We start from the raw sequence: 14217 nt of genomic DNA, 5'->3' as shown, positions 1-14217 counted from the left end.
TAGGTGTGGACCTTCAGTTGCAGCATAGGAGCACAGATACCCCAGAGTCTGTACAATTCTAGGGGCACTGTCCACACTGGAGTTGATGAGAATGATGGTCTTGGAATTATAGGAATTATACTGCTTGGCATCCTCACATGACAAAAGGAAAAAGGAGCCAAGGGCTCGGGAAGATTGCAAGACAGCAAAGAGAAGCAGGTTAATTGATATGCTTTAGAGCCTATCAATTAACAGAGGGTTGTTAACTGAAGGTCAGTTACAAAAAAGAGGGCTAGGTTTATACGGCATTCATTCACTTGTCTGGATTCCAAGCAGTATGTTCTATGTAGGACTTTTGGATTTTAATCGGTGATTGATATCAGTGTTTATTTAGAATGGTCTGAACACTAGGCTTACAGCATAACCTTTGGAGTACAAGAAGGCGGTGTACATTGAAATTAAGGCCTTCTTTCACCTTCCATGTGTGGTGAGATGAGGGGAGTAGATACATTCAGATTCTGAAGACCCCTAAGTAGAGTTGGGGCAGGGTCCTCTGAGCCCTTCTGAACAGTGTGGGTAGCAACTTGCATCTGAGTTCACCAAGGGACTTTTGGCTGATGGGGTGTCCTGGAGGGGCATCAGCTCTTGCACTGAAGGAATCTCTCCTGGGACCTCACCCGGTGTCTCCAGCACAAAGACTTGGGAACCAGGTCGCATATCCATCTTCCCTTCCCAGGCCAGGAAGAGATGGCTGAAAGGTCCTTGACAGAGACCCCTCCTCCCTCTGAGAGCTTGGGTTAGAAGCCGCCAGCACTGTTGTATTAATGACACTCCATCATCAACCATCTAAAACCTTGCCCCCTGGCATGTTGAGGAAGTGTGACAAAGCAGATCTCTGACTCACCTTCCTCACAGCTGCAGCTCTCCTGACACAGCAGAATCTGTGAGGACATGCCTTCTCCAGGAGCAGGGACCAGCCACTGTGGAGGACTGCAGACTCAGTACCATAAGGAACAAAGCAGGGACCCTTCTTCTCCCACAGACACAGGCAGCAGAATTGGTCAGAGACCAGAAACCCAGAGATCTGGGATCACAGGTTTGCTGTGTGACCACAGACAAGTCCCTTCACCTCTCTGGCCTGAGTTCATTCATGTGATAAATAAATAAAGATGAGAGATAAGTTAAAAGCATTGGGAACATTTTTTATTTTTCTCCAAAACTCTATGATCTCCTGAGGCCTGGAGGAAATGTTCCTACATCCCCTTACTACTATAGTTTGGATTTGAATGTCCCCCAAAGGCTCACGTGTTGAAGGCTTGGTCCCCAGCTGGTGGCACTATTGGGAAGTGGTGGGAACTTAGAAGGTGGGGCTTAAAATTGGAGGAAGTAGGCCCTTGGGGATCTATTCTTGTCACCAGGCCCATGTTCTTCTCTCTCTTTCCTTCCCAGCCACCATGAGATGGGCACCGCTACTCCAACACACGCTCCCCACCATGATGTTATGTTTTGCCAAAGGTCCAGAGCAATGGGTCCAGGTGATCATGCCCTGGACCTCTTAAACTTTAATAGATCCTTCTTCCTTTAAGCTGATCTTCTCAGGTATTTTGTCACTACAGCAAAAAGCTGACCTACCATACTCAGATTACCCTGATGTGAGGCCACCGTTCTTTTTCCTCAGTGTACAAACATCCAAGTGGCTCTCATCACAAACAGCGTTTCCCCGTCCTTGAGGCTGCCTACTGCCATCTCCCCTTCTCCACCTCCTAGCCAGGCTTCTTTGAAAGGAAGTCTGAGCCCATTGTTTCCATTTTCTCACTCTTCAGTGTATTTCTAACTTATTTCATCCTAACTTAGCTCCTGCCTATCAACCACTCAGCTGCCAAATCCAAGGCGATCCTCATTAGAAATCTTCTTTCGTCTCCCTGAAGCATTAAGTCATGTTGGTCACTCCACTGATCTTGAGACTCCATCACCGACTTCCCTATTTCTCTACCTCTCTAGCTACTTCTTTTCAGCAACCTTCCCCAAATCATCCAATACGTTCACCCCTGAGATGTGATTTTTTCATGGTTCCAGCCTGGGTCCCTGGAGATTCACTCCCATTACACCTGACTTCTTCACTACCGTCCATTCTCTGAATCTCAAATTCACATGCCCAGCCCAGACCGTGTTCCTCAGCTCCAAAGCCTAGCTATCTAACTTTCTGCTAGATGCAATTTAAACTTGACCATTCTAATTTCCCTGAAGAGCACAGGCTTGGAACTCAAGAGTTTGGATTTAGGCACTATCACTTATTAGCCACGTGATCTTGGGCATGTTACTTAACTCCTCAAAGTCTGAAGTTTTCCTGTCTAAAATGAGGATATTAATAGCATTAATATTATGATGGTTGCATGTGGTGGTGCCCATTGGTAATCCCAGTGACCTGGGAGGCTGAGACAGGAGGATTGAAAGTTCAAGGCCAGCCTCAGCAACTCAGCAAGACTCTGACCTTTTTTTCCCCTGTGTTAGCTCAGTGGTAAAAGTGCCCTTGGGTTTAATCCCCAGTATTCCCCTCTCAGAATATCACTATGATGATTCAGTGAGATGCTCTACATAACTATAAAGGCAAATCCCTTCTATCCAATAAGAATCCAATGATTACAATTGTTACTATTGATAGTTTTCATATCACTTGAGTCTTAAACTTGGAGGTCAACCTTGATTGCTGCATCTCTTATCATCCTCTCTTTAGAACCTGTCAGCGCATACTATTGATGTTGTTCTTCATTGTTCTAGAATACACTCTTAACAGATTTCTGCTCTCCTAGACTTGTAGTTCATTCTCCTCAAAGACAACAGAATCGTTCCAAAACACAAATAGCATCACATTACTTTCCTGTCTAAAAGCATGTTAATGGTTCCCAAAGGCCTATATGTAGAGTCCGAATTCATTTCCAAGATTTACAAGGTCTCTACAATCTGATTTTTGGCAGCTTCTCCTTTTCACCCACGATCCCTCCCCACCTAGATCTCAAAACAGTGTCTTCCGCACACATTATTCTCCCTGTCCTTCCCCCAAATTATCTACTAATCAACTCAGAACTTCCTTGATCTTCTTCCCTTTTCCATTTCTCCCCTCACCCCAGGGTCTTCTCTACCTGCCACAGAGCCCCACTCAGGATGGATAATTGTACCAGAGGGAAAAATAAATATGTGTGAGAGAAAATAAGTACATAAATATGCAATAGAACTCAGGAGTTTCACATCAGCCCAGGCATCTTCCCGCTATGACCCCAAACACCTAGTGGTGAGTCTACTGTCCTCCAACAACTTTGGCACACAGTCTGTATGAACTGCTAGGCTCTGAGTTTCAGGTGCTGCAAAACCAAGAGGCTCTCCACAAATGGCAACAGATGCCTTTTTTTATACCTCTCCATCACTGGCAAATTGCTCTTTGGTTCAGGAGGCACATGCAACATAGGACAAAGAGCTAAGTTATTTCTATTACATGCTCTCCTCACTCCTGCCATTGAAATTTCTGTTACTCTGCACCTTTTCCAGAACAAAGGGGAGGAAAGCAAAAGTGTTCCTGAGAGTAGAGAGCAGTGTGCATGGGAGTAGCAGACAAGAAGCCTACTTGACACCCCATTACCAGCAAACAAACATAATGGAAATCAGCCTGTCTATGGCTGGCTTATGACTGAAATTCCACAATGGGAAATTCTTTCCTTTGGTGGATGGCATTTTTTTTCCCCTGTAAAAAAGTATGGCTGAAATTAGCATGAATACATTTATAAGATCTTTTCTTAGAAGTAGATTCTTACCAAGAAAGATGGGCAGCAATAGATACCATTGAAGGGAGTAAAGGGCAGGGAAGAAGTACGGAAGCCTGTTGTGTTCATGAGTAACACCTTGCTTTTAAAAATCAATGACTTGGGCTGGGTATATAGCTCAGTTGGTAGAATGTTTGCCTCACATGCACAGGGCCTGAGTTCAATCCCTAGCACCAAAAAAAAAAAAAAAAAAAAAAGAAGTCAATTGTCTTTCTAAAATTTGGGTCAAGTTGATTTTAATTATATTTTATGTGCATGAGAAGGCTGACAACTTAAGGAAGTTTTCTGAAAATTGAAGTAGCAATTAGGGAAGGTTTTCACTGTAAGTCTGGGTTTTCTAAAAGCAAAGCATACCAATATCTGAATCAGTAATGTTTCTGGTCACATATTAATAATTCAAAAAGAAATTGAACTTTAAACAAACTGGGCAGGAAGGGAAAGAAAACAAGATCCAACCTGTCTTTGCCAAATTCTAAGCAAACCTGAACAGGGATTCCAGAATTTGACCTCTGATCAGAACCACTGCTCTAAGAAGCAGAATTCCAGTGACAACTTGCCTCCCAGTTTTTGCCCGTTGGCCCTAACAAATCAGACAGCATTTTTGAGGCTAAATTGTCCTAAAAAAAAAAAAAAAAAAATCTTCATTTAAGGTGAAAATAACCCAAGAAGTCAATGAGAGAACAAGTTCCATATCTAAGCAGGAAGATGACTAAACAAATCAGCTCCTTAAGAAGATCAAGATGGGGCCTAGCTTTGTGAAGATGTAAAGAACCCGAACCTTCAGTGACAAAAAAAAAAAAAAAAAAAAAAAGGATACTCGGCAGGAGAGTGGGGCAGAAATGAACAATGGCATCTCCTCTTTTCAGGGAGGACCAAAGGGTTTTCAAGGCTACCTAGTGGGAAGAGAAATCCACAGCCTTTTCCTTTGTTATCGCTTCTACACACAGTTCCAGCCAGGTTGGACTGCTCCCCTTGGCCTCCAGGAAAAGGAGCTTTTGTAGACAGAGGAAGGGCCCAGGGCTCCAAGGGATGGCTGGGGTGCCAAGGACTCAGCCCATCTTTGGAACACTGGCTTATTCCACCAGATGACCTGCGAGGGCTGCCATATGGCCTGCCTGTGACATTCTGTTCAGGATAATGGGGCCTGGGTCTATGCCTGGTTCTGCCCTCTAGGCCGGGATGACAGAAGTAGAGAAGTAGAGCATGTTTGTTCTGATTCTGTGGACTTGTCTGAAGCAACAGCTCTCAAGCCATAGCTTTCATTGTGGTCCATGGTGCCCTTTCAGGTTTGCAAAGAATAGGAACACAATACTTAGGCAAGGACTGGGGAGGGGCTTCTGTACTGTCTCTGTCTGAAAAGGGGAGAGGAAAAGCAAATAAATTAAGGGACTTAGGATCCAAGGATGGTAAAGCCAGTGCACAACCAGGTTGTCACCAGAGAGTCCAATGATCTATGTTTATGGCCACTGCCAACAACAACAGCAGGAATCTGCTCTGTTTTAAGGAGCTCATGTCTTCCTGCTCCGTATTCTACAAATACCTATTAGAGGTTCCCAGGTGATGTCATGCTTGAGAACAGCCGTCGAAAGGTTTATAGAAGGGACAAAACTCTAACAATCCACAGGAAAAACAAACAAACAAAACAAAAATTCTTCTTTTAATTTGAAAAGCCAAGAATTCCTGATCCAAGTCTTTTAATTTTTCAGTTGTCAGAAGTATGGCCTTTGTATATGCCCTCGGTATTTGATAATATAGTAACAGTTGCTTGTCTCTGGCAGATATCAAGAAGGACTACGAATTATTTAGAGGGACTGAAAACATCGCCTTTATCAGCATTCCATGAGTCAGTTCTGACTTGTCTTTAAAAATGTACCTTCTGGGTCAAAGGGACACAGGACTCTTGTAATTCTGTTGCAACTTCCTGCAAGTTTAAAATTATTGCAAAATATTATTTTTTTAAAAAAAGGGTATTCTGTCCTATTGAGGGAAATGAAGTCCCTAATCAGTTAGGTTCAGCCTGATAGTTCTGGACTAAAAATGAAGTTGTGACCAAAAATGAAGATCAATTGAATGCTATGGCCAGCAAATTTCTGGGAGGGCCCAGTTGGACTCATCTGTAGCACTTTGGGCTCTGAATCTGAGAGACTAGGAACATTTGACAACTTTGGACTCACAGAGTCAAGATGGGAGTTTGTGTAAATCTGCACAAGTCTTCACAATCTCAGTTGCTAGTTTTTACTAAGTCAAGTCAAGAGGAGGAGGATGTGAGCACAGCTCTGCTCTTCCTACTGTCAGGGGTGGAGGCTGACTGGAGGGTTGAGCAGTGGAGTACAGGATGAAGGGCTCTGGAGCCTTCTGCCCGGGTAGGAGTCCCAGCTTTGCTATATAACCAACTATCTGACCTTGGACAAGATAGTCAGCCACTCTGTACCTCTGTTACCCTATAAACTGGGCTGGTAGGAGCTGCTACCTTACAGAGTTGCTGTGCCAACTAAATGAGTTTTTTAAAACTCTTATCCAAGTTCCTGGCACATGGTAAGTACCATCAATGTTGTTAGGCAGGGAGACTATCAGGAAGTCTGTTCAAGGCCAACGTCACAACCTTGAGGAAGGGTGTGTGGAGATAATTATTCTTTGAAATTTATATTGCCCTTATCTACATTTATTCTGGCTTCCCTTATGAGTCACCTTAGGGGATATTAATATTACCCTAGAAAACAAAGACACCTAGAGAAAATAGGGAGTTGGGGGAGTCTGGATTCTACTCTCAACTCAGCCTTTAAGCGACTGAGGGACCATGGGAAAGCCAATTTACCTTCTTCAGCTTCTGTTTCCTCATCTCTATAATCAGAGGCTGGGCCAGGATGTAGGCAATTGCTAGAGCTGCCACAAAGTTGTGAGATTTTTATGATTCTGAGTCTTGTATCTGAGTTGATGAAGGCTTTTAACCTCAAGTAAAAATGATTCCCAATTCACATTTCTAAATTTCTTGTACAGTATCAGCGTTGCCTAGGATACAGAGCGCATATGCTCCCTCGGAAACCCTGAGACAGGAGACCTCTGCAATTGCTGTCTCTGATCTGTGAGGACAAACCAGAAATGAGTTCTGTAGTGCAAACCGGTCTCTGCTGGCAGTTAGGAATGGGGACTCGGCACCCTGATGGAGTCCCAGATGGAATGCAGAGGTGCATTTTTCCTCCTCTAACAATGTGGACTTGGGAAACATGGCCTTTGGTGTCACTTCTACCTTTTCTGAACCCAGAGGTGAAGAGCTGCAGGCTCTGTTGCAACTTCCTACAAGGAAGCGCTTTCTTCTTTAAATTGTATAGTGTGTGGGAAGCTCAGTTTTCAAGCACTCAGGACTTTGCTTTGGCTTTCTAAGTCCCCTCAGGGTCACCAACTGTACTTTGTAGCCGATGGAAGTATTTCATAAACGCCTTCTGTGTATGAGGGTAGGGGTCAGGGGACCCAGCTCCCAGGAATATTCAGTCTAGATTAGGGACAAGGGAATGAGCTGCTCACTTTTATAGAAGCTTATGCTTTTCAAAGTGTACATGTCTGTCTTATCTAGTTTTTCATCCTTCAAGCTGCCCTTAAAGGTTTAGGGCAGGAGTTATCACCACTGAACTCCACGTCAGCTCCACGAAGACAGAAGTCATGTTTGTCCTGTTCTCTGTTTTATCTTCATAACCCACCATAGTGTCTGGCACCCCATATCTACCTGGTGAGTGTTTGCTGAATAAATGAATGAATGAATCTCCCCTTTACAGGCAAGGTCACACAGCAAATAAGAGGCTTCTTGATCACTTGTCTCCAAGTCCACTGCTCTTTATATCACCTCAATGGCTAATCTCAGAGAGTCTCAAATGGATCTGTGTAGACAAAAATAAGAACGAGGTTCCACAATAACATTCAGTCTTCCAATGATGGGACAGGCCCACTCTCTTAACATCCTATGTTCTGGATGTGGAAGGAGTCACCGAATTCCAACATCAATCTCAGCTTCTCCTACCTCTCTGCCCTTGCACATTCTGCTCTTGTCACCTGAAACATTCTTGTCCTTTCCTTTCCCTTTCCATGGCTCATTTCCTAATGAGAAATCACTTCCCACCAGGATTCTCCCACTTTTCTTTCTAAAAAACTACTAATATCTGGTCTCACTTTTATCATAGTAAACCATACAATATGATGACACTTCCTTATTTTCTCCATTTCTCCCTCTCCCACCGACCCTACTGTGAGTTCCTTAAATTCAGGGGCTGTCTCTTTTATGTCCATAAATAAATTCCTAATTGCTCATCACAGGGGGTTTAACAGTTTATTGAATTAATTTTTGAGTAACCCTAATACCTTATCAAGAAAAGAAAAAGCTGAAAAATCTCTAAAGAGCATTTTTGTCATTGACAGTGAACTATTATTGATAGGTTACCTACCCACAACTTTTGTTTCTTAACATAGACACACACCAGCACATTGACACATTAACACACCAACACTTCATGCTGTGTATGTGTTGGATGCTTTCTTCTTTACAGCTGCAGATCTGACCCTAGGAAGATTTGGGCTGCTACCGATTTTGCAATTGCTAGGATGGACATGTAGGACTGGCAATACTACAATGATAAGACTGGCGCATTCTCTACAATGACCAATGACCTGTTTCTGGGGCTCCAAACTCTATCCTCATCATAGGAATATCCTGGGGTAGGGACTTGTAGGCAAGATGGCTGTCATAGACATGCAAACGCGCTGAAAGATTGGGAAAGCATTGAGAGAAATTGGTCTAATTACCCTTGGAGGGACAAGTGTGGTTGGCTTTGGTTTTCCCCTCTTATCCTTACAATAGACTTACAGCTTTCAGATAAAGAGAAAGGATTTATAAAACTAGGGGAGGCAGAGGATGTGCAGTCTTTCGCAAAATGGTCACAGGGGCAAGGTGCAGCTCCTGCAGGAACAAAGCCAGGAGGCCCTGTGCTGCTTCTTTAATGGTTGTTATCACTTGCAGCTGGGTGGAAGCAGAGCTGCCTCTTTCCTATCATCATGCAGAGGGTCCCAGAGAGCCTTTGGATGAATGTGAACTCAACAAGAGGCAAAGGAACTGAAAGGCAACTTCAGCCCAGTACTCTGTACCCAGTACTCCCAGTACCCAGTGCTCTGGTGAGAGGTTCTAAGCCCAGTTCCTAGGCCCTGAGCTCTCCCTCCCTCGAGGGCATCTGTGACATCTTCTCTGCTCACTTTGTCCTTCCACGGCATCCAAGCTGCCCAAGGGAGAGGCAGAAACAGGCTTCCTTCTGTGAGGAGGGAGGATCCCAGGCATGTAGCCCCCAGCCCCCTCCTGTCTCACCACCTCTGAGGTAGGATAAAGGAGCAACTCTGCTGACTACCTCAACATGTTTTTTTTTTTTTTAGGGAACGAGTGAGATAATGTGAGTAAAAATACTTCATAAATTGTAAAGGTGTTATCTGGGTGTGAAGAAGTAGTATTATTATCAGTGCTTTATTTAGTCGCAGTTTGCATCAGCCTAGTAGACTGACATCGCTTTTCCTCAATAGTAACATTCCTATTTCCAGGGACAGCTCCTCTATAAGTCACCAGCCCTGTTGGGGCTTCCTGACTTTTATTCCTGCTGTTATTTGGACTTGGAAAGTCTTCAGTAGCTACTGTAACTGGTGATTTCCCTGTTATCCACTAGGACCTGTCACCAGTTTGACACCTTTCTCATCCTTCCCCTCAGTTTCCTGGTCTCCTTTTCACAACACTCCATCCATTTCTACAGTGGAATTTGCCAAGATGGCAACACTGTCCATGTACTTGTCTGACTTTCAGATGGGATTGAGAGTTCCTAGAAGGCAGGGCCTACCACTTATTAGGGAGATCAAGTGCACTGACCAATATATGAAGTATTTCCTCTGCCTGTGCCTCTCCTCAAAGAGAGAATTTGTCTGATAACATTCTCATTTGTTTGCATGTGACATACCTGGAGTTGTGTGTAAGAGGCAGATGCTGGAGTCAGAAGAAATAGACACAATAAAGACCACAAGAAGCCAAGGCTAAAGGCTAAAAAAGTACTCTGCATTTTGCTCAGTCCCATTAGAAAGTGGGTACTTTTCTAAATTTGCAGATGAAGATCTGCAGAGGTAATATGCTTTTCATCAGAAAACTAAATGGCAGGGTTTAAGTCAATTTGACTCCAGTGTCTGAGGTCTTAATCACTGCACCAGAAAAAGTTAATGCAGAAGAAAAGGAAAAGAGAAAGAAGCATTTGCAATTATTAAGATAATACTGTCTTATTCTTTAGCTCAATTTTATTACTGTTATTTTAAGATATGAATGGCACTATTTCCCTCAAATTCTTTCCTCTGGTCTAATAATGTAGCAGTTAAAAGTATCAGAAAAATAAGAAAATAGAAGTTTCTATGAAAAAATAATAAGTGAAGATTCATGCAAGAAGCAAGCCAAGATCTTGTTTTTCTAAATTTTGGGAGTTGGTCTCCACCTCTTCCTCTTACCTGCACCTATAAAGTTAGGGGCCAGCAGTGGCTAAAGGCTTTTTCTCTCACTGACCCAACATCAGAGCTTTAAGTGGTTTCTAGGGAAGAGAGTGCAGCGGTGTGGCAGGAACCACAGTGCACTGGGTACCTCCTTGTTCAGGGGCTATTGCCTGGAGACAACTGGAGGGTCAAAGGCGCTATGGGCTCCCTCTCTCCCCAGGTCTTTCAAAGGTAAAGAAAGTCTCCCTTCGGTGTTTAGCTGGTCTGGCAGAGTAGATGTAGGGAGGGAAGCACATGAGAAATACATCTCCACCACTGAAAGGCTTGTGTACGTTTTAAACTTACTATTTTCAACAACCAATAAAAACACAGCAAAGGGCAAAGTTCTCATTTCCACTCCACCCCCATGGAATGGCTTAAAAAGAAGTGTAAATGCATGAAATCCTCAAAAATGACAGTCTATGGATAATAGCCCATGTTCTCACCAACTGTAAGCATAAACATCTCTACAAAACCCAGTAAGGAAATGAGCTTCACTTTAAAAATATGTTGGCTCCACCTCCTATTAGCTGTGCGACCTTGGAAAAACAACTTCACCTTCCATACTCAGAAATAGCGGATAAAGTGGAAAATAATTTGACTTATCTTATACAGTTTTTATGTAGGTTTACAGACTTAATACACAGAAAACCTTTAAAACAGTATAAATAAGTAGAAGGGATAGCAATCACTGTGGCCATCACCTGTGGTCTTGTTAGTATCAATATACTTCTTCTTTGTGGGGTCTCTTGCTTTATTTCTAAATTTTACTGAAGACCACCTCTGATGATTTCAGTGTTTTCTTCTAGTTTCCAAATTCTCTCTTGGAATAATCACTGGAAGGCAGGATCAAGAGACTTCAGTTCAAAAATAATTTCCCTTTTCCTGGCACCAGTAACAGAAACACCTAAATCACCTACTCATCATTCAAGCGGGATTCTCATAAATATGGCTGTCAGTGCATTAGGACTTACGTGTTTTGCCAGTGTAAATGCACCAAATATACTTAATGCCATTATTCTTCTTGAGATGCTGCACACACTCAGGCCCACCTCCTAAATCTATCTTAACAGAAAAGATCAATGACAGAGATGTTTAAAAGTTCCAAGACCTGGTTTCTTTGGGAGGGTTGGGGGTAAATGGAATTCTTCTAGATTCTCCACAATGCATAATTCAGTTTAAGAGATGCTATACTGAACTCCTTGCTGTGGAAAAGACGAATCAGGTATAAGGAGAACCTGCCTGGGGAACTCTCTGGAAAGGAATGGAGGCTATTGATCAATGCCTCCCAGGCCCTAATGTTCTAAGTACCTAGTTGTTCAGCTTCTCAAAGGGCTAGAAATGCTGGGTGGTAGTTTAGAAAGGTGATCTCCAAGTGTTTTTATATTGTTTTCATTTAGAAGTTGGTGTCTGAACCTTCCCTATGAATCCGGGCTACAACTGTTTAAGTAAAAGAATATGTTGTGCCAGTTCTGGGTCCAGGACTTAATACATGAGCAGCTTCCGCTTTTTTTTTCTCCTGACATCTGTTGCTGGAACTCAGCCACCATAGCATAAGGAAGCCCAAACTGCTTATAGAGCAGCCTTCATGAAGAGGCCCACATGAATGAACTAGGACCATTGCTCTCAGCCTTCACTCTGCTTGAGCTGACACGAAGCACCGATGGCCCTGTGAGTGAGCCAGCTTAGAATCAGATCTTCCAGCTTCACTTGAGTCACTCTGGTTGATACTACTTGGAACACAGATGAGGCTCTGCTAAGCTCTGCCTGAATTGTAGATGCATGAGCTAAATAAATAATTGTGGTAGTTTTAACTTTGGGTTTTGGAATGGTGACATACTCCATGTTCAGGAGGAGACTTCTCTCCTGGATCCTCTCAAGCATTATCTCTATTATGAAATACTACTTCCTTTGCTCTATCCTTTTATTTCAGTTGAACTAAAGATTGAAATAAGCTGTCAGAGCTAGATATTCTGCAGAGACACAGGGAACCTCTACTTAGAGTGCAGATGTTATGACAATTCCCCAGCAACAGTCTTCAAATTGCCCTTCTCTGTGTCAAGCAGTACAAAACTTGGCCCTAAAATGTCTTGTCTCAGTCTCTTAAAAAATCAAAGTTCTTGTTAGCAATCATAGAAATGCAAATTAATTAAAGGAAGTAAAATTTTACACTGGTGAAATAAGTCTCTCTCTTTTTTTTTTAAAGGATAGATACTAGTGAAATTGGGATGAAATCAATATATTGCACATGGCAATGTAAATCAGCACAACCATTTAAAAAAATGATTTGGCAATGCGTAATGCACACACATGCATGTTAACATTGAGGCAGAATAGAAGAAATAAGACATAGATAGAAAGGAGACATAAAGGAAGGTCACAGAAAAAAAGATTTTATTTTGAAAGGTCCTTATACTTGTCCAGGCCTGTTACTCCCAAGCCAGTTTTTTCCCCAGGCCTGTCATTCCCAAATTCCTGGGAAATCTGTAAATCTACCAGTACACTATTACTATACCTCCCTTTCCCCAATAAATAGATTAGACAAAGAGAGAGAAAATAGATATGAGGAACCTATAATTTGGGGGACTTTCTAAATTATAATAATTATTACAAAGATCAGAGGATACTGAGACTGACCAGACCTACCAGAAACTGTCTTGGGGTCACCAGACTCATATCATTCCTATATCTTTCCAAGCCCCACTCTTCACCAAGTTTCCTTTAAAAGATGAGCTGGGGACCCCCAAACACTGTCTCTCACTCTCAAGATGGCCCACAAACTCCTTGAATGTGTATTGATTGCTTAATCCCTAAAGGTATCTCTCCTTGAGATTGCCCTCATTCTCCCTTGAATATGTATCTACTTTCCTAAATAAACCTCTGTCTATGCCTCTGACTGGTGTGTGCTGAAATTCTTTTCCCTCATGTAGGTCAAGAACCCAGCTGGTTGTAAGGAGAGTTCCCCCTTCTCTCCAGGAGTTCCTCAGACCCTACTGTGAAGGCACCTCTTCTCCCGTGACAACACTACCAATGTTTGGCTAAATTTTATTTCTGATAATTTATCCTAAACAATATAAAGTAGGAAGAAAAAAAAAAAGAAACATTATAGGTATGTGCTTATTTATGTGAGTGAAAACAAAACAAAACTGGAGACAACTTAAATTTTCAAACAAAAAGGGTAGTTAAAATAAAGGTATATTATACCAGCCTCATGAAATACTATGCAACCATGGAAATAATATTGAAGACCAACAACCCTCAGTTTTTAATGCAATATAAACATTAAATATCATGAAATATCAGAATATAAAATTCTATGTTTTCTGATCACAAACTTATAATAACAAAGATATGTAAGAAATAGATAAAAATAGAAGAAGTTATTTTAGGGCTTTGTTCCTCTTTAAAAATAATACTTTGTAATTTTTTTGAACATTTCAAAATAGAAGAAGAGATGCTCCCCTGATAAATAAATAAAACAAGTCCAGTCACCTTCTACCTAAATAAGCTGAGCACTTCCTGGCAAGGACAGTTATTGGCTGGCTGTTGAATAAACCAAGATTTAATACTTGGACCCTGTAGGGTATTTTCTTGAAACATGTAACTTATTTTTGATGATAACTTCCTCGAGAACAAGTCCTCTTTCATTGTCTGTGTCACATTTATACTATGGATGTGTAGTAAGAGGGAAGGCAGGCAATTTGGATAATTCATTTAAATTAGCATATTGCAATTTTGGCTTTGCTCATTTCCCTTTTCTACCTCCTACTTTTTCCTTCCTCAGCTTCCAAATATAAAGTGCTAAAATAAAAGCAGCAACAACAGTTTCTATTTTTAAAGTGAACTTTAATCCGATTTTCACAAAGATTCATGCCAATTCAAAAACCACTGC

The 14217-nt window shown here is 42.1% G+C and overlaps 1 protein-coding gene across 12 annotated transcripts in view; it reads right to left on the bottom strand.

Annotated features, from left to right (window-relative positions):
- Positions 1-14217, bottom strand: part of Sema6d (semaphorin 6D) — a 55134-nt gene that overhangs the window by 22655 nt on the left and 18262 nt on the right. The window contains exon 1 of one of the 12 annotated variants that reach the window (XM_076850741.2): positions 7516-7561. The exons of the other annotated variants lie outside the window; for them this stretch is intronic. The gene's annotated coding sequence lies outside the window, so the exon portion shown is untranslated. Of the gene's footprint in view, positions 1-7515; positions 7562-14217 lie in introns of those variants that run through there. 12 annotated transcript variants of the gene reach the window in all.

The sequence above is a fragment of the Callospermophilus lateralis genome, chromosome 3 (assembly GCF_048772815.1).
Source record: "Callospermophilus lateralis isolate mCalLat2 chromosome 3, mCalLat2.hap1, whole genome shotgun sequence".
Taxonomy (NCBI): domain Eukaryota; kingdom Metazoa; phylum Chordata; class Mammalia; order Rodentia; family Sciuridae; genus Callospermophilus; species Callospermophilus lateralis.
The sequence above is the reverse complement of the archived record's forward strand: the minus strand, read 5'-3'. Positions and strand labels throughout refer to the sequence as shown.